This window comes from Rattus norvegicus, unplaced genomic scaffold, assembly GCF_021556685.1.
Source record: "Rattus norvegicus strain SHRSP/BbbUtx unplaced genomic scaffold, alternate assembly SHRSP_T2T haplotype1-0000012, whole genome shotgun sequence".
NCBI lineage: Eukaryota > Metazoa > Chordata > Mammalia > Rodentia > Muridae > Rattus > Rattus norvegicus.
Genome location: NW_028238777.1, coordinates 118,479 through 146,199, shown reverse-complemented (window position 1 = coordinate 146,199; position 27,721 = coordinate 118,479). Strand labels below are relative to the sequence as shown.

The window sequence follows — 27,721 nt, the reverse complement described above, 5'->3', positions numbered from 1 at the left end:
TTCGTGTCCTGAGTCCACCAATCAGGTCACTTAGAGTAGAAAATTTTGATTCACCTCTGGTCTCAGGCCTGAAGACGCTCCTCGGGCTGACTTTCAGCTCTCTATGAGAGCTGCAACCAGAAATGTTCTGCCCCTACTGCTCCTAGGTCCCTATGCACAGGAGGCCGAGATGGAGCTAGGTGTTTGTTTTTTTTTTTTCTTAAGTCAAAAATGTGAACAGAGTTCTCAGGGGTTTCTGCCCCTCTGATGGTCTATGTATTCCCCACCCCACACGAAATTTGGGTGTAGGATGCGGTTTGGACAAGTTCAGATCCAGGTGCAGTTTGGACTGCAGGGCTCCTGCAGCTTGACTACTCCTATATTCATGTGTCCAGAGGCACTCTGCAGTTTCCTCTTGGGCTAGGGATGTGTGCACCGGTGGTCAGAAGTGGCAATCTTTCCTTCCCTATGGTCTCAGTATTGCCCACTCTTCTGGGTGATCAGCTCTCTGTCCCACAGAGTTTCCAAAGCTGTTTCAAATGTTAATTCCCTATCCTACAGTTCTCCAGTCTTTCCAATTCTACTCCAAAGTGTGTTGGAGAAGACCCCTCTGGTCAAGGGGATGTAAAACAGGCCCCATCAGACAAAGAGGGCTGCAAAAGTTCTTGTCTTAAAGGTAATCTCAGTGATTTCTCATGTTCTACAAAAGGATTAAGTCCTGCCCCCTCTCCATATGAGACTTTACTACCTTTGATAGCTGTCAAAGCAGGGCAGAGAGTTATGTCCACTCACAAAGATAGTCAAAGATATCCTCCATCTGCACCAAAGTCCCTTCTGCAATCTGCTTCGGGTATAATGAGTTTGAAACCTGATTCTGCTGACTAAGGGGAATTCAGAGCTTCCCTATTAAACCAAGAGGAGCTTCAGAGTCCTCCAATATTAAAAATGGGCTTAATTCATCACTTATGGTCCAAGGGGTACAAAATACAGTCACAAATCCCCACGTGAACCTCATAAGACACGTACAAGACCAAGCAGAGACAAAACTTTCTGCATGTACACCATTAGATCAAGGACCATTTCCAGTTTCAGAAGGGGCTCTTGAGAGTTCCACACCCACTCAAGATGTGGAACAAAATTCTGAGTTCACTCAAGAGACTCTTCTTCCTTCTGCACATAAAAATGTGATTTAGCACCCTCAACATCTCACCCAGTACTTCTAATGTCCCTATAAAACAGGGATTTATTCACATATCCTCTACCACCGAAAAGGATCCTCCCGACTTGTCATAAGGGCCAAAATAGTCAAGTTTATCACAAAACACAGTCAATGAACCATGCAGACTCCATATTTATACAATGTAGAGAGAAGATAAACCATTCCCTACCTCCTCAGTGGACTGGAGTCATTCTTTCCTAAAAGGAGAGGCTCCAAAATGTTCCACATATACATCAGAGATGCTAGAATTTCCCAAAGTTGACCAGTATTCCCTGAGTAATACGCTATCTTATAAAGAGACTGTGGGACAAGAAACATCTACAAAAGGAATTCTACCCACAGTCACATCTTTAGAAATGGCTTGTGGTTGTGACACATGTACAAAAGATGTTCTAGGACATATTCCATCTGAAGAGAAGGTTACGGATCCAACCATATGTGAACGAGAGTCGGGAAACATGGTAAGCAAACACCAGTGTCTGTAGGATCCTCGACATCTGAAGAAATGGAATCCTTGGATTCCATTTGTGCAAAAGAATGCATAAAACCACCGCAAATTTCACAGTAGGCTATAGGAACTTCCTTATCTCCTCAAGATCTTCCCCAACTAAAGAAGATGTTTCACACTCTTCCAAATGTGCACAACGGGTTGTCAGTCCTCCTTTATACCCACAAGCAGACTCAGAACATCTGCCAAATACCCAAAAGGTTCTGGATTTTACCTAATCTTCTGAAGGTTCCTTGGAACCTGTTTTGTCTATCAAGAAGCCTAGGGATCCTGACACTTCTATACAAAAGTCTGTTTCCTCTTCTCCAGTAGAAGAAAATTTTCATGGAACTTCCTCAATTACACAACAATATCTAGAATCATCCTTATCTGCTGCATGAAGCTCTCAGACATCTCACATATGTCCATGATGCTTTAGGAGAAGTCACATCTTCAGAAGTAGCTCTAATACCTAACCCCCATTCTGACATCACAGTCAGGATTTCTACACATATACACAGCACATTAAGACCTTCCTCATCTGAGAAGGATGTCTTAGGATCTACTGCATCTAAACACCATGCTTTACAACTATGCCCATCTACCCAAGTAGATTTATTTCACATGTCCACTCTGGGAAGAAATAGTCGACTATCTCCCTCTACCAAAGTGGACCACAGGCCTCCAGTTTCTAGAAACAAAGGGTTAAGATTTGATCCTACTGAAGGAGTCTTGAGAAATTTCTCCTCTAAGGAAGACAGTTTCAACTTTCTCCCTTCTGCTAAAAGGGAACTTGTGCCATCTTCTGTTCTCAAAGATACACCAAAAGCTACAACTACTCCTCAGTTTTGTCCCACACCTTCTCAACCTATCCAAAGGGCCTTGAAATTTTCCAAAAATGATGAAGTAATTTTGGAAAGTTTCCAATCCTTACAAGAGTATGCTGGACATTCCATATTTTCCCAAGATGCTCTCGTAATTCCTCCTCCAACCAAAAAGGTATGTTCACTGTCTGCCCTAGAGTTTCAGGGAATTTCTTCACCACTCTCGAGGGCTCCAGAAAGTGTTCTACATCCTCAAAGTAATTTGTCAATGTGGAAATTAGATTTCAAAAATACAAAAACTTTTTTATATATCCAATGGTCTGAGGGAAAGCCCACACTGAAAAAAAATCAATTAGACATTGTGCCATTAACCAAAGTATATCAGAAAAATTCCATGTCTTCTAAAGCATCTAAAAAACAATCTGGTTCTAGCATTTTTCCTGGGAAACATTTACCATCAGCCAAAAAATCCCCAGGAACATCAAAATCTAAAAAGGGGTATCTAGAAACTTTTCCATCTGCCCAAAGGTCTTTAGGATGTTCAGCAACTACTCCAAGAGCTCGGTTAACCTAGAGAACAAAAGAACTAAAGCCATCCTACCAGGGTGTTTTCCCAAGAAACACATATTTCTACTTTTCTATTATACCATGACAGAAGGCCATCTTCCTTCTCCCCATCTCTGATCTCTTCATCCTATTTGTCCTCCCTCCCAAATGGCTCTTTACTCTGAATTAGAGGCCAATTAGTAAACCATAGAAATATGGAAGGAATATCTGAGAGGCAGTGGCTGACATGACAACACTTGTGACATCACAGATGAAGCTAGGGCTCCCCATGATACCAGAGATTTTTCAGGCAGGGCCTAATGATGAAGTCACTGAGAACTGCCATGGCCTACCTGCTGAACAGCTTTCCTTACATTGACCAGATTTGGAGGTGGCCTCTCCAGGAGTGTCTCCTGTGACACAGTAGAAACCTTTACATGCTACATCTCTCTAAAGCTAGAGACTTCTCTCTGCTTCATTAGTGGTTACATGTTCTGAATGAAGAAAGTTAGTCAGGGGCTCGTCATGGTTAGAAATGATCTAGGATAACGTAAGGAAGGAGATTCTTCTGTATATTAAATTTTTCTCAAGTCCAATCCTGTGACAATAAGTTCAATTACCTAGGTTTTCTCTGTTCCCCAGGTGCCAGTATTTTCCCTACAGACCTTTAATGAGTGAATATTGTGCTACATTTTCTGATTGTACATTAATTGACAGTGCACATTATATATATTCCTGCATGTGTACTCAAAAATTTCATTTTTTCCAATTCCATTTTTGCAATGAATTTAGCAACAAACATGGCCCAGCTATAGAGTGAATATAACAGTGTAAATATTGTGTACCTCTTTCAAATGATAAACTCCCAAATCCTTATTTTACCCAAAAATTACCAGACATTACTAAACATGGACTATAGAATGTGGTTCTGTAGTTCTATTAGATATCAGTTCTCTAATATTTACCTTCCTGTGGTCCCAGGGCAATACTTGAAGGTTTTGGATGTTTTACCATGATTCTTTCTTCAGACATTATATATATTCCTGAATATGTACTCAAAAATTCTGTTTTCCAATTGATTTTTTGCAATAATTTTGTCAACAAAGGGGGCACAGCTATAGAGTAAATATAAAAGTGTAAATATTGTGTACCTTCTTCAAATCATAATCTTCCAAATTCTTATTTTATCCAAAAATTACAAGACATCATTAAAGCAAAGGACAGCATGGGCTATAGAATGTTTTTTTTTAGTCCCAGTATATATCAGTTCTCAAATATCTACCTTCATGAGTTCCCAGGAAGAGACTTGAAAGATTTGGATGTTTTAGTATGATTCTTTCTTCAGGCCAAACAAGATTCAGGAACATGTGCAGGATTAGGAATGGCTTGAGGTACAGTGAAACCTCAGCTTCATTAGATTCATAAGGACAGAAGAGAGTCTATTTGGCACTGCCACTTGTGGATTCTACTTTCTTGACCATGTTTCCAGGAATCCAGATAAAATTCCATCTAACCTCATATATATATATATATATATATATATATATATATATATATATATATATGTATGTATATGTGTGTATGTATATGTATATGTGTGTATGTATATGTATATGTGTGTATGTATATGTATATGTATATGTATATGTATATGTATATGTATATGTATATGTATATGTATATGTATATGTATATGTATATGTATATGTATATGTATATGTATATGCATATGCATATGCATATGCATATGTATATGTATATGATGTATATGTATATGATGTATAGATATAGATATAGATAGATACAGATACAGATACAGATACAGATATATATATATATATATATATATATATATATCCACCAAAACTAGATAAGATTGATGAAGCTTATAATTGCATGACTTGAAAAAACGGATATAGGTCTTTCCTGAGAGACACAGCTAAAGCATATCAAATACAGAAGTGAATGGTAGTGGCAAACCAGTGAAATGAAAACACATCTCTGGTTGGTAGGTTTTGAGAAAGGATTACAAGAGCTGAAGGTGCTTTCAATCCGATAAGAAAATCAATGCCGACACCCGCGGATTCCAGCCCGCAGCTGCTTTCTGCCCCCAGACCCTGTGAGAGAGAGACCCAACCACCTGGTCAGGTGGGCACTCCTGAGGCTGCAGAGCGGAAGAGACCACCAACACTGCTCACCCCTGCCCACATCCCTGGCCCAAGAGGAAACTGTATGAGGCCTCTGGGCTCCCGTGGGGGAGGGCCCAGGAGCGGCAAGACCCCTGTGCCTGAGACACCACCAGAACCAGAAGGAAACAGACCGGATAAACAGTTCTCTGCACCCAAATCCCGTGGGAGGGAGAGTTGAACCTTCAGAGAGGCAGACAAGCCTGGGAAACCAGAAGAGACTGCTTTCTGCACACACATCTCGGACGCCAGAGGAAAAAGCCAAAGACCATCTGGAACCCTGGTGCACTGAAGCTCCTGGAAATGGCGGCACAGGTCTTCCTGGTTGCTGCCGCTGCAGAGAGCCCGTGGGTAGCACCCCAGGAGCGAACTTGAGCCTCGGGACCACAGGTAAGACCAACATTTCTGCTGCAAGAAAGCTGCCTGGTGAACTCAAGACACAGGCCCACAGGAACAGCTGAAGACCTGTAGAGAGGAAAAACTACACGCCCGAAAGCAGAACACTCTGTCCCCATAACTGACTGAAAGAGAGGAAAACAGGTCTACAGCACTCCTGACACACAGGCTTATAGGACAGTCTAGCCACTGTCAGAAATAGCAGAACAAAGTAACACTAGAGATAATCTGATGGCGAGAGGCAAGCGCAGGAACCCAAGCAACAGAAACCAAGACTACATGCCATCATCGGAGCCCAATTCTCCCACCAAAACAAACATGGAATATCCAAACACACCAGAAAAGCAAGATCTAGTTTCAAAATCATATTTGATCATGATGCTGGAGGACTTCAGGAAAGACCTGAACACACTTAGGGAAGCACAGGAAAACATTAATAAACAAGTAAAAGCCTACAGAGAGGAATCGCAAAAATCCCTGAAAGAATTCCAGGAAAACACAATCAAACAGTTGAAGGAATTAAAAATGGAAATAGAAGCAATCAAGAAAGAACACATGGAAACAACCCTGGATATAGAAAACCAAAAGAAGAGACAAGGAGCTGTAGATACAAGCTTCACCAACAGAATACAAGAGATGGAAGAGAGAATCTCAGGAGCAGAAGATTCCATAGAAATCATTGACTCAACTGTCAAAGATAATGTAAAGCGGAAAAAGCTACTGGTCCAAAACATACAGGAAATCCAGGACTCAATGAGAAGATCAAACCTAAGGATAATAGGTATAGAAGAGAGTGAAGACTCCCAGCTCAAAGGACCAGTAAATATCTTCAACAAAATCATAGAAGAAAACTTCCCTAACCTAAAAAAAGAGATACCCATAGACATACAGGAAGCCTACAGAACTCCAAATAGATTGGACCAGAAAAGAAACACCTCCCGTCACATAATTGTCAAAACACCAAACGCACAAAATAAAGAAAGAATATTAAAAGCAGTAAGGGAAAAAGGTCAAGTAACATATAAAGGGAGACCTATCAGAATCACACCAGACTTCTCGCCAGAAACTATGAAGGCCAGAAGATCCTGGACTGATGTTATACAGACCCTAAGAGAACACAAATGCCAGCCCAGATTACTGTATCCAGCAAAACTCTCAATTAACATTGATGGAGAAACCAAGATATTCCATGACAAAACCAAATTTACACAATATCTTTCTACAAATCCAGCACTACAAAGGATAATAAATGGTAAAGCCCAACATAAGGAGGCAAGCTATACCCTAGAAGAAGCAAGAAACTAATCGTCTTGGCAACAAAACAAAGAGAATGAAAGCACACAAACATAACCTCACATCAAATATGAATATAACGGGAAGCAATAATCACTATTCCTTAATATCTCTCAATATCAATGGCCTCAACTCCCCAATAAAAAGACATAGATTAACAAACTGGATACGCAACGAGGACCCTGCATTCTGCTGCCTACAGGAAACACACCTCAGAGACAAAGACAGACACTACCTCAGAGTGAAAGGCTGGAAAACAACTTTCCAAGCAAATGGTCAGAAGAAGCAAGCTGGAGTAGCCATTCTAATATCAAATAAAATCAATTTCCAACTAAAAGTCATCAAAAAAGATAAGGAAGGACACTTCATATTCATCAAAGGAAAAATCAACCAAGATGAACTCTCAATCCTAAATATCTATGCCCCAAATACAAGGGCACCTACATATGTAAAAGAAACCTTACTAAAGCTCAAAACACACATTGCACCTCACACAATAATAGTGGGAGATTTCAACACCCCACTCTCATCAATGGACAGATCATGGAAACAGAAATTAAACAGTGATGTAGACAGACTAAGAGAAGTCATGAGCCAAATGGACTTAACGGATATTTATAGAACATTCTATCCTAAAGCAAAAGGATATACCTTCTTCTCAGCTCCTCATGGTACTTTCTCCAAAATTGACCATATAATTGGTCAAAAAACGGGCCTCAACAGGTACAGAAAGATAGAAATAATCCCATGCGTGTTATCGGACCACCACGGCCTAAAACTGGTCTTCAATAACAATAAGGGAAGAATGCCCACATATACGTGGAAATTGAACAATGCTCTACTCAATGATAACCTGGTCAAGGAAGAAATAAAGAAAGAAATTAAAAACTTTTTAGAATTTAATGAAAATGAAGATACAACATACTCAAACTTATGGGACACAATGAAAGCTGTGCTAAGAGGAAAACTCATAGCGCTGAGTGCCTGCAGAAAGAAACAGGAAAGAGCATATGTCAGCAGCTTGACAGCACACCTAAAAGCTCTAGAACAAAAAGAAGCAAATACACCCAGGAGGAGTAGAAGGCAGGAAATAATCAAACTCAGAGCTGAAATCAACCAAGTAGAAACAAAAAGGACCATAGAAAGAATCAACAGAACCAAAAGTTGGTTCTTTGAGAAAATCAACAAGATAGATAAACCCTTAGCCAGACTAACGAGAGGACACAGAGAGTGTGTCCAAATTAACAAAATCAGAAATGAAAAGGGAGACATAACTACAGATTCAGAGGAAATTCAAAAAATCATCAGATCTTACTTTAAAAACCTATATTCAACAAAACTTGAAAATCTTCAGGAAATGGACAATTTCCTAGACAGATACCAGGTATCGAAGTTAAATCAGGAACAGATAAACCAGTTAAACAACCCAATAACTCCTAAGGAAATAGAAGCAGCCATTAAAGGTCTCCCAACCAAAAAGAGCCCAGGTCCAGACGGGTTTAGTGCAGAATTCTATCAAACCTTCATAGAAGACCTCATACCAATATTATCCAAACTATTCCACAAAATTGAAACAGATGGAGCCCTACCGAATTCCTTCTACGAAGCCACAATTACTCTTATACCTAAACCACACAAAGTCACAACAAAAAGAGAGAACTTCAGACCAATTTCCCTTATGAATATCGACGCAAAATATTCAATAAAATTCTGGCAAACCGAATTCAAGAGCACATCAAAACAATGATCCACCATGATCAAGTAGGCTTCATCCCAGGCATGCAGGGATGGTTTAATATACGGAAAACCATCAATGTGATCCATTATATAAACTAACTGAAAGAACAGAACCACATGATTATTTCATTAGATGCTGAGAAAGCATTTGACAAAATTTAACACCCCTTCATGATAAAAGTCCTGGAAAGAATAGGAATTCAAGGCCCATACCTAAACATAGTAAAAGCCATATACAGCAAACCAGTTGCTAACATTAAACTAAATGGAGAGAAACTTGAAGCAATCCCACTAAAATCAGGGACTAGACAAGGCTGCCCACTCTCTCCCTACTTATTCAATATAGTTCTTGAAGTTCTAGCCAGAGCAATCAGACAACAAAAGGAGATCAAAGGGATACAGATCGGAAAAGAAGAGGTCAAAATATCACTATTTGCAGATGACATGATAGTATTTGGGGCAGATCTTTGACTGTCTTTGTGAGTGGACATAGCTCTCTGCCCTGCTTTGGCAGCTGCGAATTTTATACAGTATGACAGCTACCAACTCCATGTGACTTTTAATCATTTAAAAGGAGTTAAGATTATATTGTTAAATGATATTTCCATAACATCAAGTAAATAGATTTTTTTGCTTCAATTAATTAAACGTGCTACAGCAGGAAAAAATTTTATTTCCTTTGATATGTTAAAATGAAATTTATCTTTACCATTCTCCTGCCTATCAGAAAGCCAATATTCTTATACAGGAAGATTTGCCAAGCACATGGCAGGATAGCCACAAAGGCAGTGCAGTGGCATGAATAGCTTGGTGATAGCCAACAGCTCTCTAATTTTGCTTAAGTCCTGTTCAGTGAACATGGATGGTACTGGTAGTTGATCCACATATATAAGGTTATTGAAGCTGTGGTTATGGGGGAGAATGTACAGCCCCTTACATACTAAAGCCAGTATCATACCTAACAACAATCATAGCCATGTGTCCTTATATACAGAATTAATTACAGTCTCTGCAGCAAAGATCACAGTAAAAATCCCAGCCAATCATATACCCAAAAGATGCCTCAACATATAAAAGAGACACGTGCTCCACTATGTTCATCGCAGCCTTATTTATAATAGCCAGAAAATGGAAAGAACCCAGATGCCCTTCAACAGAGGAATGGATACAGAAAATGTGGTACATCTACACAATGGAATATTACTCAGCTATCAAAAACAACGAGTTTATGAAATTCGTAGGCAAATGGTTGGAACTGGAAAATATCATCCTGAGTGAGCTAACCCAATCACAGAAAGACATACATGGTATGCACTCATTGATAAGTGGCTATTAGCCCAAATGCTTGAATTACCCTAGATCCCTAGAACAAACGAAACTCAAGACGGATGATCAAAATGTGAATGCTTCACTCCTTCTTTAAATGAGGAAAAAGAATACCCTTGGCAGGGAAGGGAGAGGCAATGATTAAAACAGAGACTGAAGGAACACCCATTCAGAGCCTGCCCCACATGTGGCCCATACATATACAGCCACCCAATTAGACAAGATGGATGAAGCAAAGAAGTGCAGACCAACAGGAGCCGGATGTAGATCGCTCCTGAGAGACACAGCCAGAATACAGCAAATACAGAGGCGAATGCCAGCAGCAAACCACTGACCTGAGAATAGGACCCCTATTGAAGGAATCAGAGAAAGAACTGGAAGAGCTTGAAGGGGCTCAAGACCCCAAAAGTACAACAATGCCAAGCAACCAGAGCTTCCAGGGACTAAGCCACTAACTAAAGACTATACATGGACTGACCCTGGACTCTGACCCCATAGGTAGCAATGAATATCCTAGTAAGAGCACCAGTGGAAGGGGAAGCCCTGGGTCCTGCTAAGACTGAACCCCCAGTGAACTAGACTATGGGGGGAGGGTGGCAATGGGGGGACGGTTGGGAGGGGAACACCCATAAGGAAGAGGAGGGGGGAGGTGGTTGTTTGCCCGGAAACCGGGAAAGGGAATAACACTCGAAATGTATATAAGAAATACTCAAGTTAATAAAAAAGAAAAAAATAATGTAATTGTGAGATTGCATGAAATTTGGGCCCAGCTGAATTTCAGTTGAAATGTATCAATGCACATTTATTGAATCCAGGTGTGAAATTATATGTTTATGCATATTTGTCTATGTAAAAGTTTTTAATTCTGTAATTGCTATGCACTTCTCATGGTTTAATAGATGTTGATGGCTCCAAGCTTCTCCCTAGCCTGTCAAGCAAAAAGCATAAGGACAAAATGGAAAAGGCTCCAGCAAGTAATCCTCTACTTTATCTCCTGCTGTTTCAGAATGAGGTGGTAAGTGCCAGAGACTGCAGTTTCTGGTCTCAGAAGGCAGACCAGTTATACTAGCACAGCATAGTGACTTGGACATAGATAAGTAAATCAGGTACAGAAACTTAGTAACTTAAACTTAGATAAGTAAACTTATTATTATACAGCAACCCAAAATATCTTGTTAGACAAAATCTTACCACATATTTCGTAAGACAAAGTCTTACCCTCAGCTAACACCCTTCATCCTCAGCTTCCTCAAGAAGAAAGAACAGGAGAAAGAAGATCAATATTAGGGCTGGCCCATGGCAAGGAGGTGTATTATTTGTTTTAGGATGAAAGGTAGTATTGGTATTTGTTAAAAATATTTGGTTCATACCTTGTTAGTTTCTCTGTGTCCTTGCTTAGTTTCTCTTTCCATGATCTGTGCATTTATGACAGTGTGGTATTGTATATGGAATTATGTATGCTTTGAGCTTAGTAAAGTTTAATTGATGAATGAGTATGCCCTTCATTTTGTAGCATAATTATTCAGTATTGATTTTTTCTTGGTATATTTTTCATTTGATGAGTATGAAATGTCCTTCATTACCATTTTTCATAACTTTTCCTTGAAAGTCTCTTTCATTTGATATTAGAGTGGTTACGCCAGGTTCTTTCTTGGGAACATTGGCTGGAAAATTTTTTTCCCACCTTTCATTCTGAGCATATATTTGTCTTTGTCATTGGATTGTGTTGTTTAAGCAGCAAAATGCTGGGATATATATATATATATATATATATATATATATATATATATATATATATGCATACACACACACACACACACACACACACACTCTTTATGTAGAATTGAGTCCTTTGGTGTTTTGTTTTATTTGGGACCAATATTTGCTTTTTTCTGTTAATTTTTTTGTTAGATATCAAATTATGTTTCTGTGGCTATCTCCTTTAACTCTTTAGTGTTTTTTCAAAGTAGATTATTTTCTTGCTTTGTGTGGGGGTGTAGTTTCCCTCCTTGTTCTGGAACATTAGATATATTATCTTTTGAAGGACTGGATTTGTGGAAATATGTTTTCTAAATTTGCTATTGTGTGGCATATCTCGAAATCTCCATCTATGTTGTTAAGAGTTTTTATGGTAGCATGGGTTGACATTTTTGTTCTTTTAGAATCTGTGTGATATATGCCCAGGATCTGTGTCTTTTATAAAGTCTGGTGGAATTCTGATAGGTTTGCCTTTTTATGTTAGTCGACCTTTTTGCCTTACTGCTTTTAATATTTTTTCTTTGATTTGTGGACTTTATACTTTGACTATTATATGATGGGAGAAAATTCTTTTCTGGTCTAATTTTTTGGAGTACTATTTACTTCTCATATATTGTCTCTTTCTTTAGGTTAGGGAACATTTGTAGTATAATTTTGTTGAAGATATTTACTGGCCCTTCAAAGTGGGAGTCTTCATTCTCTTCTATACCTATAATCCTTAGGTTTTATCGACTCATTTTGTCTGAAATTTTTTGGATGTTTTGGGTTAGGAGTTTTTGTGTTTTGCATTTTTTGACAGTAGTGTCAATGTTTTCTATGGTACCTTCTGTCTCTGATAATCTTTTCATCTTTTATGTTCTGTTGTTTGATGCTTGCATTCTTGAATCCTAATTTCTTTCCCAGGTTTTCCATATCCAGAGTGACTCTTTTTGTGTGTTTTTGTTGTTGTTGTTGTTGCTGTTTAAATATTTTTTTTCGTGATGGGTTGTTCAATTCCTCCACCTGTTTGATTATGGTCTCCTGTAATTCTTTAAGGGAGTTTTGTGTTTCCTCTACAAGGGCTTCTATCTCTTTACATCTGTTGTCCTGTATTTCTTTGATGGAGTTATTTATGTCTTTCTTAAAATCCTTTAACATCATCATGTTAAGTGATTTGAAGTACAAACATTTCTTTTTCTTTTCTGCTCTGTTGAGGGTATCCTAGCCTTGCGTTGGTGTGAGAACTGAGTTCTGATTATGTCATGTAGCCTTGGTTTATGTTGCTTAGGCTATTATACTTCCCTCTTGCCATCTCGTTATCTCTGGGGTTAGCTGGTTTTACTGTCTCTGACAATGGATTGATCCTCCTGTAAGCCTGTGTGTCATCACTCCATGGAGACTAGGTCTTTCCTGAAGCATCTTGTGTACCAAAGCTGTGGAACAGGTTCAGCTACAAGGAATTGATAGAAATCAAAAGTATCCTGTAGCAGACTGCCCCTCTGTTCCTGGGTTCTGAGGACTCTGAGAAGTGGTAGTCTCTAATGTGATCTTGAGTGTGTCAGTACTCCTGGAAATCCCGCCATTTCCTGGTGGTGTCTGGGCACAGAGAGGTGAGTTACAGGTTCAGCTCTGGAAACATAGCTTTGGGTCCTCTTGATTTTTAATCTTTCACTGGAACAGCTCACAAATGAAATTTGACTCTGTGACCAGTGAGCCCCTAGGAATGATCATCCCTTTGTATCTTCAGAGACTGGACAACACATGAGTGGCGCCTGACATTTTTACATGGGCGCTATGAATTAAAATAAGGTATCATATTCTTACATGTCAAATGTATTCCTAACTGAGATAATTGCTCAGTCAACAAAGCATTGCTGTTGAATATGAAATAGACTATCGTTGAAAAATAAAATGTTTAGACAATGTCATCTAGGTAATTGAATTTTAATATATTTATCAACTCACTTAATTACTTCATGATGGTTTAACCAACGCATGGAATTCATATTCATTAAAACGAAGAAAAGCATAAAGTTTATTTTTACAACTTTCTGAATCATGTAATAAATAATAAGTATCCATTAATGTACCGGGATCCATAATAGTGGTATAGATTATGAATGAATAAAAAGTATTATGAGCTTTCTTTTATAAAAATTGCATAAAGATATAAGAAAAAAGAAAGAAGTGAATGCATAAATCAGTGTGTTGTAGGTGATTGTATGCAAATAATTCAAGAATCTATTTTAGAAATAAGTTCATTGAGACTGTCCTAAGAAAGTGACAGTTAAGTTAAATAAGATGAAAACTATTGAACTATATTTTGGGCAATATTACAATAAATATAAGGTAAATAAAAGGAAAAAGAGCTTGACATATACAAAAAGTAAATGTGAAAGAAGGTTGTATAGATTAAGTGATGGAAGAGAGGACGAAATAAATCTGAAGCTTAGGCAAATAAAGCATATGGGCTTACAGAAACAATATAAGAGATATAAATTTTTATTTATGGAAAATATCTTAGAAATAATTGAATAGTTTTAAATAAGTTTGTTTAACTCACTATGTATATAGGAAGGGACTCTGGTTACTTATGTATTATGAAATGATACAGAGAATGATTTGAAGGCTGTTTTTGAAGTCTATCTGGAAGTAGTGTCAGTGATAATGAAAAAGATTCATATCAGAGAGCTATGTTGGAAATTGATGTTTTTGGTAGAAAAATGAGGGTGGGGAGGGCAGGAATCAAATAAAGCTAATGTCTTTTTTCTGAGCAAATGAAAAGTTGTTGGGATTATTTACTCTGATTTGAAATATTTCATGATAAGTGGGTTTAGAAGAATTTTAAAGGAATTTATTTTAGATCGATTTACTTCAAGATGCTTGAAAGAACCTGTAACTCACTAGACATTTCTACTTACTGTTCATGGTTTTGTGATTTAAGCCATTACTCAGAGCATTATTAGCTGTTATATAAGAAAAAACTTAATTCATTATCTGTATTTACCAAGTTATATCTGGGAGTTCTTATTTAATAAAGAGCAAACCTATGATTATACTACATGCTTATTTAGTATATTCAGCAAGTTATTTGCCCATTTACTTACTACAAACATTTTGGATTGCAATTAGAATTTAATCCAAGTTTATGGGGGTTGACACGGCTGTTTGATTAGTATTTAATAGCTCATGAATGTGAATTTCACAGAAAGAAGTCATTTGCTTAGTTTTTGTAAATTTACAAACCCTAGAAGAGAAAAAAATATGTAATAAATTCTAGTTCTTCTAGTTTTTTTTTTTTTTTTGGTTTTTTTTTTTTTTTTTTTTTTTTTTTTTTTTTTTTTGGAGCTGGGGACCGAACCCAGGGCCTTGCACTTTTTAGGCAAGCGCTGTACTACTGAGCTAAATCACCAACCCCTCTAGTTTTTATATTTAGTATTTTAGTGTGTTATGCAGAAATTCTGAATCCAGATGATTTTAACTATAATATCCAGTACTATTAAACATACGCACAGCATTTTACAACTATGAATAATATATGCTTTCAGAAATTTTTCATTAAAAGAGCCAGAAATTCTTCATGAGTTCTACCGAACATGGCCATTGGGAACAGAATAAACCGCAAATAAGGAAATGCAGAAAGTGATTGACACATGCAAAATTCTTGGTTTTAAATTTAACAATCATGATAGTTATCGGATAGAGCTTTGAAAATAGAGTCAATGACAGGATGAAAAATACTGAAGAAGAGTATTTAAATTTTTACTAAATAAAAGAAAACAGTGGATCTGAAGGTAAGCTACATTTAACAAATTGACCCTGATCTTCTGCCACTATTTATTTAATGCTTTGGTTTTTGTTCTTATATTAGATTTAGAAACATATCAATGATTCTCATTATTCTTAAATAAATGATATGCAGTTCAGCTGATTAAATATTCCACATTATCTTAATGTTCTTCTGTATCATTAGATATTAAAATTATAGAGATTATTTTGTCTAGAACAAAATTTTATTGTTTCCTTATCATATGAGAGAAGCAATTATTTACAGAGAATGGATACCTGATATTTTCTAAATACTGTCAATAGAGGTTTAAACCATATATATATTAGCTCAATCATTTATACCTCCAAATGAAAGTCATTAAATGTTACTACACATATAGTACGTAAAGGAAGTGATATATAGGGATAAAACCAACACGTATGCTGCCACAATCATCTATTATTCCCATGATGAAAGCCAATCCTAGGAAGAGAAAATGGTAAAGACACATTGCAGGATAAATCAGCTTCATTCAAAATGAGGATTGAGCTGAAAAGGGATTTGAACTAAGAATAGTTAATAATAATATAAATAAGTTTAATGTTATGAGACCTGGTTTACCTGATATGGTTTCCTTATCCCTTTAACTTGGGCAGTCACATTTCTGCTCTGTGGAATGAGACGTCTCCACCTTCTCTGCCCTCACATATTTCAGTTTGTCACATGGTCCTCAGGACGTCCTTATACCTGGGGAGGTTTTTTTCTTTTTGGAAATACAAAATGCTCATATTTCCTGACTTCGGAGACAGGGTTAAAAGGAAATAGGAAGTGAGTGACATACATACCACAACTCTTCTGTATTATTCCCTAAATGGGGGTTTTTCGAGGATGGGCTACTTGAGGTGAGCAGAAAGGAAAGATGCTGCTTTATTTGAAATATTTTCTTACCTCATTCTGTGCCCCTGTAAAGGGCCCAGCCTTATCTCTCAGGCCTGGCCATGTTCCTGTCACTGCTCCCCTCCCTATTTCTTGCAGCTCTTAATTCTAGTTCCTGCTTGCCACTCTAGGTTTCTTCTTGACCAGATTCAGCTCATTTTCCTGTGATCCTGCTCTGAAACATACAGAAGTTTTTTTTTTTCTTTTGTTTCATTTTCAATCATTTAATGTTTATGTTGGCTTTTGTTTTACCTCTTTTATGGAAGTCTTAGAGGAGAATCATTCAGGGATGTCTGTTTTGATTGGAATGAGAAAATAAAGAAAAGATCCCTTTTTAATTTTACAAGACATTTTCATATCTAAGTTTTTCACTAACATTTCCCACCATGCTAGTTTATCTCCCTGTCTTGTCCTGAGTTCTTTCCTCTCATTGCTACTTGGATACTGCCTCGTAGGACTTACTGCAGAACCATGAATGCTGGCATACACGAGGAAGGAGTTGATTCTTCACCACTTTTCTAACCCTTTTTTAGATGTATCTTCCTTCTCTCTTGAGCTATTTGAATTAATTTGGATTACTGTACTCAATTGTATAGTACTATAGTGCTTGCGCCTTGAAAATATCTGTTATTATCGTCTTGTCATAGTTCTATAGCTCAGGGTTGGGCCTAGTTACATTTTGGAACATTATTCCAAGAAGTTTGTGAACTTGAAAAAAAACCTAGGCAGCAGCTATCAATACTTTCAAATGGTACTTTAATACATGAGGGCTTAAAAACCTTTAATAAATCATGGAAAAAGCAGTATGAGATTCCTGTTTCTGTAAGGTACTTGAAAAACAAAAAAGGGAAAAAAGACCATGCCCCACTCACTTTTGTCTTCACGTAGGGTGCACAAATGTGACTTTAGTTTTGATGCCTTTTCTGGTTAGAACATAAAATTGTTTGTGCTAGTTTGCGGTAATGGTTTGCTTCTATTAGTTTACGCTTTTGTGATATTTTTTTATTTTTTTGTCTTCATTATTCCCATTAGGTCCATGCTTCCCCATTTTGTATAGATAAAAGGTGGATTCAGTCCAGCTATTATCGTCCTGGGGAACAACCCACAATTTTGGGAACAAATGTCCACAATTATGTAGTTGACTATGGTTTGAAATCCTTCCTTGCCATCACTTTCTCCACAAAAAATGACATATAATCTTAAACTAATAGAAGAAAAAGTGGGTAAGTTTCCTGTACAGAACACCAATGGCTTTTACTCCAAGATCAAGAATCTACAAATGGGACTTCATAAAGCTCTTGTAGGGCTAGGGCTGTGGCATTTGGAAAAAGGTACAATCAACAAATTACGAAAAGATCTTTACCAATCTTCCATATGATAGAGGGCTAAAATCAATCTATACAAAGACTCAAATAGTCCTTTCAAAAATGCTGTATAGCACTAAACAAAGAATTCTCTACTGAGGAATATCAACATCCTTAGCCATCAGGATAATGCAAATCACAAAATTCTAAGGTTACGTGCACTCCAGTTAGAATGGCTAAAGTAAAAAAAATGAGAAGACAACAGATGCTGGCAAGGAGGTGGAGAAAGACAAACTCTCCTCCATGTTTGGTCAGATTGCAAGCTTGTACAACCACTCTGGAAATCAGTCTGGAGTTTTCTCACAAAGTTGGATATAGGACTACCTGAGGATACCACAAACCCACTTCTTGGATATATATCCAAAAGATCTCCAACATATAAGAAGGACACGCGATGCTACAGGTTGAGAGCACCTTTCTTTTTTATAATAGCCAGAAGCTGAAAAGAAACCAGATGTCTCTCCACATAGTAATGGATAAAGGAAATGTGGTACATTTACACACCTGTGTTCTTCTAAGTTATCAAAAACAAAGTTTGTATAAAATTCTTAAGATGGAAGTAGAAATTATCATTCTGTGTGAGGTAACCCAGTCTCAAAAGAACGCAAATGGTAAACATTTATTAGAAGTGTGTATCAGCCCAAAAGTGTGGAATACACAAGGAAGAATTCTCAGGTCATATGAAGCCCAAGCAGAAAGAAGACCAAAATGCAGATGTTACATTCCTTCTTAGAAGGGGAAAAATATTCATGGTAGGAAATACAAGGATAAAGAGTTAACCAGGGACTGAAGAAAGGGTCAACCAGAGACTGCCTCTTGTTGGGATCTGTCCCATATGCAGTCACACAAACCAGTCACTATTGCTGATGCAAACATGCCCTTGTTGAGAGGACTCAGATAAGGATGTCTCCTGAGAGACTCTGACTGAACCCTACTGACACTGGTGAGGATGATTGTAGCTAAACATTGGACAGAACAAGGGGGTTCAATGGAGTTGTTAGAGAGCGGAAGGGGTTTGCAAAACCCCAGGAAGAACAATAATATCAACCAACCAGACCCCACTAGAAATTTGAGGGATCAAACCACCCACTAGTGAGTAAAGATTGAGGGACCCATGAGTGCAGCCACATATGTGGCAGAGGATTGCACTGTCTAACATCGTTGAAAGGAAAAGCCCTTAATCCTGTGAAGACTTGTTTCCCAATGTAGGGTAATGCCGGGGCATTGAAGTTGAAGTGGATTGGTGGGAATGGGAACATCCTCAGCGATGCCATGTATCTGGTGGGGGTTATGGGAGAGGGAGGAAAAGAGATAACATTTGAAATGTAAATACATAAAATAGTCAGGAAAATTATTAGATAAAAATGACATTTTGTCTCATTAAATTAATCATACAGTAAAATATCATTTCCCATTTCTGATATTGGCACAAATGTTAGAGTTTGGCATTAACTTCCTTTGGTCTCTTTTGCTGTCTATACCCAACATGTCCCTTTTTGTTATGAGTTATATAAACAAAAATCTATTTTTCAATTTAAAGGAATATAGATTGAAAAAATACTGATATCATTTGAGAAAGAAAGATACTAACAATTTTACTATACTTCCCTTTATTAAAAGTTAGACAACTCCTTGAAAAAACTTCAATGGATAATGTCAAATATGTTTGTAGTAATGGTACATCAAATAATTTTTGTTAATAGCCACAAACAAGAAATGTTTCTGATATTTATGCATTATGGTATTTGATTATGGAAGAAACTGAATGATCTTAGATTTTGAAAATAATGTATATAAATCATTTATTTTTAATTTTTGTTGACAGAAGTAAATTATCAACGAATACATATAAACAATTAGGCACAAACTTATAATATACATAGAGCAAATTAAATATATACTTAATGAACCAAAGGTGAGCAATCATGTATAAAAGCAAGATATATCATGGGGTTGGGGATTTAGCACAGTGGTAGAGCGCTTGCCAAGGAAGTTCAAGGCCCTGGGTTCGGTCCCCAGCTCCGAAAAAAAAAAAAAACAACAAAAAAAAAAGATATATCACTGAGTCTACTTACAGTTGGAGTTAAGAGATGATTCATGATTCCATGTATTTCTTTCTAGACACCTAATAAGATAAAATTAATGTTGGAAAATGCTAAAACTGCAATTAGTAGGTTAGATCGAATATACACATTTAAACATTGCATTTGAAGAAATATACATAATGTATTTTCAAGTTTATTTACAGCATATACTAAAATACACTATCTCCATAAATTATCAATATGACTCAAGCAATTTCTATGCTCATATTAAAGTTGAAGTAGCAAGCATACATATACATGTATGTGTGTATGTACACACACACAGGCACACACACACACACACAATACTCCTAAAAATTTAAAACAAATTAGCAAATAATAAATTCATTCAGAGAAAACCATGTAAAGTGATGAACTAAATTTCCAGAATAATGCTCTCGCAAAAGAATACTTTCAGGCATATAAAACATTGCCTCAGGATTTTTAAGAAAAATACGTATGTGGCCAATATATGTAGTCAGATCCCAGTTAGACTTATCACTCAGAATTGAAGTAGAAATTGAAGTGGACCAGGAAAAATATTAAATAACAGGGTTAACTATATTTTTTTCAATTATAAAAAAGAAACATTGGAGAAACAGGTGAAAGGACAGAACAGGTAAGATTGCTTTCTATTAAGCATTGATATCTAAATTTAGTCTTTATAGTCTATATAATAGACAGAGAAAAGTAAATCTTACAAGTTGTTTCTTGACTTAAACACATTTTTCTTGGCTTGTGAATATACCCGGAAACATTCAAGACAATGTAAAGGGATAGATGCAGTGTTTAAACTAGTAAAAGACCTTTTGTTTATTTACTAGTTATGAATGTATTTTTGTAGCATTTCTTCTCAGGTTTCTGTTTGATACTTTATAAACCTGGTCTTTGGTGTGGTCGGTGCTTAAATTTAACTGAACATGGCTGAATATGACAATATAATAGAAATGGATCCTTGGTGCAGAGAATACCTTTGGTTTCAACCTGGTTGTAATGAAATTGTGGCCAGAGTGTGCACAATGAAACAGAAGGTAAAAACTGTGGACTCGGGTACAGGGCTCTTTATGAGATTTCCCTTTTTAGTGTTGGCAGAATTGTTCCATGATATCAAGTGATTGTGCAGTGAGCTGGCCTTTTCTTTATTCCTGTAATGAAAGCAAATATTTGTTATTTTCAGTTCCTTCAGAGAGCTTGCTATGTGACTAGATCATTCAGCAACTCGGTATTAGGGTCTTAGATGTGCAATTTAATTTTAGTGTAATTGCATTTAGGTGAAGCTGTGGGTCGTTTGAGTTTATTAAACAGGAATGGGTCACATGAGATTAGAAAGTAGGGTTAAAACAGTGTGGTTTGGAATATATCGAGCATGTGGGATATGAATGTAGAAGTAAGAATGATGCAGACAGTATAGTATAAGTAGGAGAGGCATAGAAGCGGTGTGGAAAAAGAACTGAGGGAGGGAGGATGAAGTTCAATGTCTGCAAACATGACATAAGGCAACCTGTCACTTTATAGGTTAGGTTAAAATAAATACTAAAATTGAAAACTGATACCTTATTTTTCTTTCTTTTTTTTGGAGCTGGGATAAGACCTTAATTTTTAATGCAATATACATCATGTTTGAGATAAAATGCCAGCAAGTGATATCAAAATAATATATTTATCTTATTTGATCTTAGTCATACTCTGCATAATTATTTGTTAAAAACATCACTTATCTTCCAATTGTGGTATCATTTAAAAAATCGCCTGTGAGGTAATAATTATTTATGGTAGAAGAGTATTATTATTATAAGAATATCAGCTGGAAAAAAATGTGATTTGATTTATATTTTAAGTTGCTTTTTGCTTAATTTTTGCCCCTCTTGACATTCACTCATACTGAAATATAATTTTCAATGTTGATATACTACTATAAAAATATGTTTCTGCAGGGTTTTTGAAATTGCTCAATTATAAGTTCATATTATCCATAAACTTCAGGATACCCTCCACAAACCTCATAGATCCAAAGAGGATAAACAAGAAGAAAGGCTTAAATGCAGGTACTTGACTCTCACTTAGAATGGGGAATAAAATAGTCTTGGAGGGAGATTGAGGGAAGGAACTGGTTGGAAGAAGGAAGGGAGAAGAGAATGGATTATGTGTGGGAAGGGACAGGAGATATGGCCAGATAGTCATGAGAAGGAAAGGAAATCTTGAACTTATGGTGATGAGGACGTAGGGGAAATATCCAGGGTGAGAAAGAGTCCTGGGATAGGGTAGGTACCCACGAATCAATGGGGGTTTCTTAGGCTGTGACTTACATTGGTGATATGGAACATGAAGAGGTCAACTCCTGTGGCAAGGAAGTACCACCAGTGGAGGGTTAAAGACACCAGTACACCCACAGAGCATTCAACGTAAAATTCGTCAAGTCTAAAAGAAAATCAGCGACTGAGTGACTTGCCAGTGAAATTGAGATCCATCCCATAGTCAAGCAACAATTCATGGCATTATTAATGTTGTTCTATTACACTCGCAGATAGGCGCATGTTGTACTGAGAGACCCCACCCAGCAGCAGACTCAGGCACATACAGACACCTACAGCCAAACAGTGGATGGAGCTTGAGGACAGTTTGGTGGCCCAAAAGGCAATAGAAACTGCACAGGAAGAACAACAGTGTCAACTAACTTAGACCCCGGGGTACTCTTAGAGCCTGAGCCCTAACCAAAGATGATGCACAGGGTGTAGCTAGGCCCCTGGTGCATATGTGGCAGACATGTAGATCAATCTTCATGTGGCTTCCACAAAAACTTGAGTGGGGGAAGTCCTGAAAGTTGTAGCCTGACCGAGGAATCTGTTCCCAGACAGGGTTCCGTTGTCTAACTGCAGTTGGAGAGGATGTGCCTAATTCTGAAGAGATTTGATGTTTCAGAGTTGGGGCCATAACTAGGTGTGTCATCATCTTAGGAGAGAAGAGGAGTGGGACAGAGACTCTGTGAGGAAGTGACAAGGGAGGGGCAGCGTTTGGTATGGAAATTAAAAAAAAAATAATTACTAAATTTGCTACATCTTTTTCAGTATTCTCCTAGATTATAGTCTCACTGTAGATAAATACTGTGTTGAAATCCAATCTCTATTTGTGGACTTCTATTAGGATAGCTGTTTAGTTTCTCTTTCCTTATCACAAGAGGTCATAAATAAGGGTCTAGCACTGCAATTTTCTTCAGAAGGCAGGCATAGATGTACCACAAACGAGGAGAGTAGGCAAACGAAATATAACTGAAAATTGAAGATTGAGCTAGAGTAGTGAACAGAAAAGTTATTTCCCATTTAATAACATGCCTTTTTATCATGAACAAATACAGGAACAGAAGATTCCATATATATATAACATATAACATATTTTTGGTCTTACATTTTCCTTTCCTTCAACTTCCCATAGATATTTCTATATATATATATATATATATATATATATATATATATATATATATATATATGCATGAACAGCACTTGAAACTCAGCAGAAGATTCAGTGCAATGACCATGCGATTTACCTTATCATTAAAGAAGGTGTTTTCCAACTCTTTATCTGACATAGGGATCATATCCATTGAATAAGACCCAAAAATTATTCTTCAAAAATATATTACATACTAGAACAAATGCTTAAAATAATAGCACAAAAATTATCAAAATGTACAGGAAAAATACTAAACCCACAAATCATTGGTTAAGTATAAATACAAATGACAATGTTTATACTGTGTTGCTGAAAAATGTACCCTAGAATACAGATGCTCGGACTAAATTTTAATATAGCTACTATAGAAATCGATATAGAAACTAAAAACTGAAATCACTTGTGATTCAATAGTACCACTGAAAGAATATGTACCTGAAAGTATCTACCTATATATTTCTATTATACCTTTATTAAATGAGTTTATCTTCTCACTGTTCACAATATCCATGTTACAAAATTGGATAAATGACATATATAGACACTAGACCTTTATGTAACCAGAAAAAGAGAAAAATTACATAATTGGAATGGATATTGATGAAGCTAGATATCATTGTCCCAATTGAAAAGAATAGAACTGTGAGGACAAATGCCTTAATCTTATGAAAGTAGACAACTACAGTTTGTTTGACTTTGAATCCTCTTCTATAGAAGGGAAGTCAGATCTCATGTTGTAAACATGGTCAAAGTTTCCCATGTCTCAAATGGTTGTAGAGAGGATCCTACTACTCCTGTTTTGCTAAATGACCATGTTGTCAAACTGTCTTCCAATTCTTATTGTTTTTGTCCATAGATTGCAGCTTTCATGAGCTGTGGTCAGAGAAATGTGTATGTGTACTGTGCAACAATTACTGCTGATATGTGTATCTGGTATAATTGCTAAGACTGTGAGAAGATGAAAGCTGATCATACGGCTGGGGAAACATTGCAGAAAATGAGAAGAAAGAATGTGAGGATTGGGAGGATGCAATCGTGACCTCTGGACATGACACAGTTATTGGACCTATGGACTCACTGCATCTACCCTCGTATTCACAAGTCCAGCACATGATTAAGACAAGATTAGGCAACATCCCAGCACACAGTACTCAGTAAAGCAATGGATTACAAAGAAAAGAAAAAAATATAAAGAACATGAAACTGGAATGAGAATGTTCTGGAAAGAGTAGAACCAAGTTTAGGATAGGTGTGATCAAGGTACATTGTATATATGTATGAAGAATAAGTAAAAATTCCAAAATAAAAAATTCTGAAAATCTATTAAGACTTGTTGTAACCTCTGCAAGTCACTTTTTTCCCCTAAAAGTATCCTCACTTTTGGTAAGTTGCAGGAAAGTCAATGTTACATTAGTTCAGTGCATGGTGTCTGCATTATGGAAATATCAAACTGAGGGTCATTAATCTGTACAGATAAATTCTATCACCTGTTCAAATAAAATAAAATTAAACACTGTAATGATCCACCAAAACCAAACTGCACACTGGAGAGGTCAATGCAACCTGAAAAATGCCCTCTTCTTAACCTCAACCATTTTAATCTTTGAAACTCTGAATACATGTGAAGAAAAAAGGTCTATCCTGATACACAGCATTTACTATGGTGTCTTTGTGACTTATATGGCAAGACATTCAGGGTTGCACATTGCCTTCATTATGTCATTCATTTTAAAAATCCTAGGAGACCAAGATCTAAAATCCATGGGCTTTTGTCCTGACAGCTATGGATTGCACTCTGTCCATGATAACTTTATGTATATTGGTTAAACTCTGAAAGTCAATTTGCTCCCTCACAAAATTAAATTGATTCATTTCTATGGTTATGATAATGATTTTTTGTAGAATAGTTATAAATTTCTCATGACAAAATGTGCTTCCTCTTCTGTTGTTTTGTCGGCTATTGATGAGCTTAACCCTCTTCCTTCCCAACATAGCACTTACTATAGATTATTTTTCACTGTCGATCTTATATACACTAAAGATAGGAAAAACACTGAAAATAGTATGGGCTTTGTTTTCTGTCCCAAAAGTTCTTTTTTTGAATTCTTCTTCATCATTTTCATCACCACCACCACCAACAACAACAATGACATCATCACCATCATCATCTAATTTACATGAAACTGAATTTGAAATTTTATTACACAATGAAATGAGGAGTATTCCCTTTGAAGCAGAGATATTGATGAAGACTAACTCCTGTGCAGTCATTTTAGTGTTATAAAGACATTGCCAAAATTGCTTCAGATGATTTATTGAAATGCTAGCGCTCTTTGCAACTGGTTTTGAGAGTCCCTTAGTGAAAGAATGGTCTTCTACAGCAAGACCTTCATTAACAGAAGTTTGATTTAACCCATGTACCAACGAAGTGAAATTGTGCCAGAAATAAAATAGTGCCTCTCCAGAAACAGCTTTTATCCAATAATTCACATCTACTTCTATTTCTTAATTGCCATATTGATATGGGCTTAGGATACAATATATTCTGATTTATTAATGGTATTTTAGTTTTATTTGGTAAATTGTGAAAATTTCAAAGGAACATACCTATATCCCATACAACTTTTAATTTGAACTTGAAGAGTTTCATGAAAACTGAAGTATCAAAAATGTATATCTTCCCATTGAAAATGTGTAACATCCATCATGTGAAATACCCACTATACCCCAATGGATTGATGTCTCTGAAAGCATTTAAAGACTGCATTACTTTAAGCGTGCAGAAGCTTCACTCATATAGTTGCAGTTCCAGATTGGCTGTAAACAAATCACTTTCTGTGAGTTGGAAAGTGACTAAAACTTTTGATATGAAACTAGTTAGGACTTTGAGAAAAGGGAGCAGACAGGCCATATAAAGTATGTTTTTAAAATTCTTTTCTTTAAAATAGACTTTTTTATGCAATATATTTTTTACGGTTCCTCTACCCTCTATTTCTCCCCCTTCTTCTATACCTCTCCTGTCACCTGTATCTACATTCCTTCTGACTCGCAGTAGATAACAAAAAATCATCTAAGGGACAAAATTAGGGTAAAGGTTAATGAACTGGAGTAGAACAAAACAAGCAGATAGCAAAGAGCCAATAAAAGGCACAAGAATCAGGTACAGACACAGGGACCCAGACTTCCATTCACATACTGGATAATTCTAAGGAAACATAAAACCAGGAAACAATATATACAAAATCATACAGAGTAGCAATTAATAGATAATTAAACAAATTAAAAAGAGGTAAAAGAAATTGTGAAGGAAATGTCCTGGTGGATTATGAGACAACGATTCTCCAAAGATAATTTTGAGTTCCATTAGTGCTTTTTATGCAGTCTACCCTTAAAATTGAATTGTGTACCCAGTGAGAGTCCCTTGGAGAAAAGTATGCTTTCATTTCAAATTATTACCCATTGGAGATAATTTCTGGTTGAGAGATAAGGTGATGTTCAGGGCTTGGCTTCTTTAAAGGGCTAATTAACAGGTAACGAGTTCTGTGAGGTGTTGTCTTCTGAGCAATATTCAGTTGTGACACTCAGGAATTCGCAATAATTACATCTATCTGAACAGACCCTAAATTATGTTGACCCTGCCTATTCAAAGTTACTAAGGGCAGTGCTGGAAAATAAAAGATGATGTAGCCACTGGTGTCTTACTAGGGGTTAAATGTTTAGCTTCATGTCCTTGTTCACCAAAAAGGCTCACGTTATATCCAGGGGTTCATGAAGGAAAATATAAAGATATTCACGCGCTATCAGGATTTAGTCCAAAGAGATTATGTTGGTTGGGGAGGATGAGGTTGAGAGTATAGAGGGCTTACATTCATGTTTTGTCCATGTATGGAATTGTCAAAGAATAACTTCCTTTCTTAAAACTTCTAAATGTAACCACAAAGAAAATTTGGGAGATATTCTTTCAAATCTGCTCTATTTGTTTTAAAAATTGTGTCTCATTGTGTAGCTCAAATTACCCTAGAACTGCCAGTGTTCTGTCTCCTGCATCCCCTGCTCTTTTATCAGGTTTACTCAATATTGACAAAATTATAGAATATATGTAAATATTCTGTTTTTCAAGTTTCATTAAATAATGCATTATTCTGTCATTTGTTTTTCAATTAACAATATATCTTGAATACATGTGCATGGGGAATTTCTTCATGGAATATCATGCATTTAATAAATGGTAGTATACTCATTTGTTTAAATAATAATCTAATTGTGCCATTCAGATCATTTTCATTTTCATTAACTAAAGTTCGCTACAGAAAGTACACTGACTCAGGCACTCTACTCAATGGTGATTATTTACATTATATTTTGTATAAATTACAAAACACATTGTT

General features: G+C 36.6%; 1 long non-coding RNA gene across 1 annotated transcript in view; it reads left to right on the top strand.

Annotated features, from left to right (window-relative positions):
• The first annotated feature begins 2,224 nt into the window (after positions 1-2,224).
• Positions 2,225-27,721, top strand: part of LOC147997922 (uncharacterized) — a 51,388-nt gene continuing 25,891 nt past the window's right edge. Inside the window, exons 1-2 of the long non-coding RNA XR_015647491.1 lie at positions 2,225-2,684; positions 10,893-11,008. This is a non-coding gene — a long non-coding RNA (uncharacterized LOC147997922). The remainder of the gene's footprint in view (positions 2,685-10,892; positions 11,009-27,721) is intronic.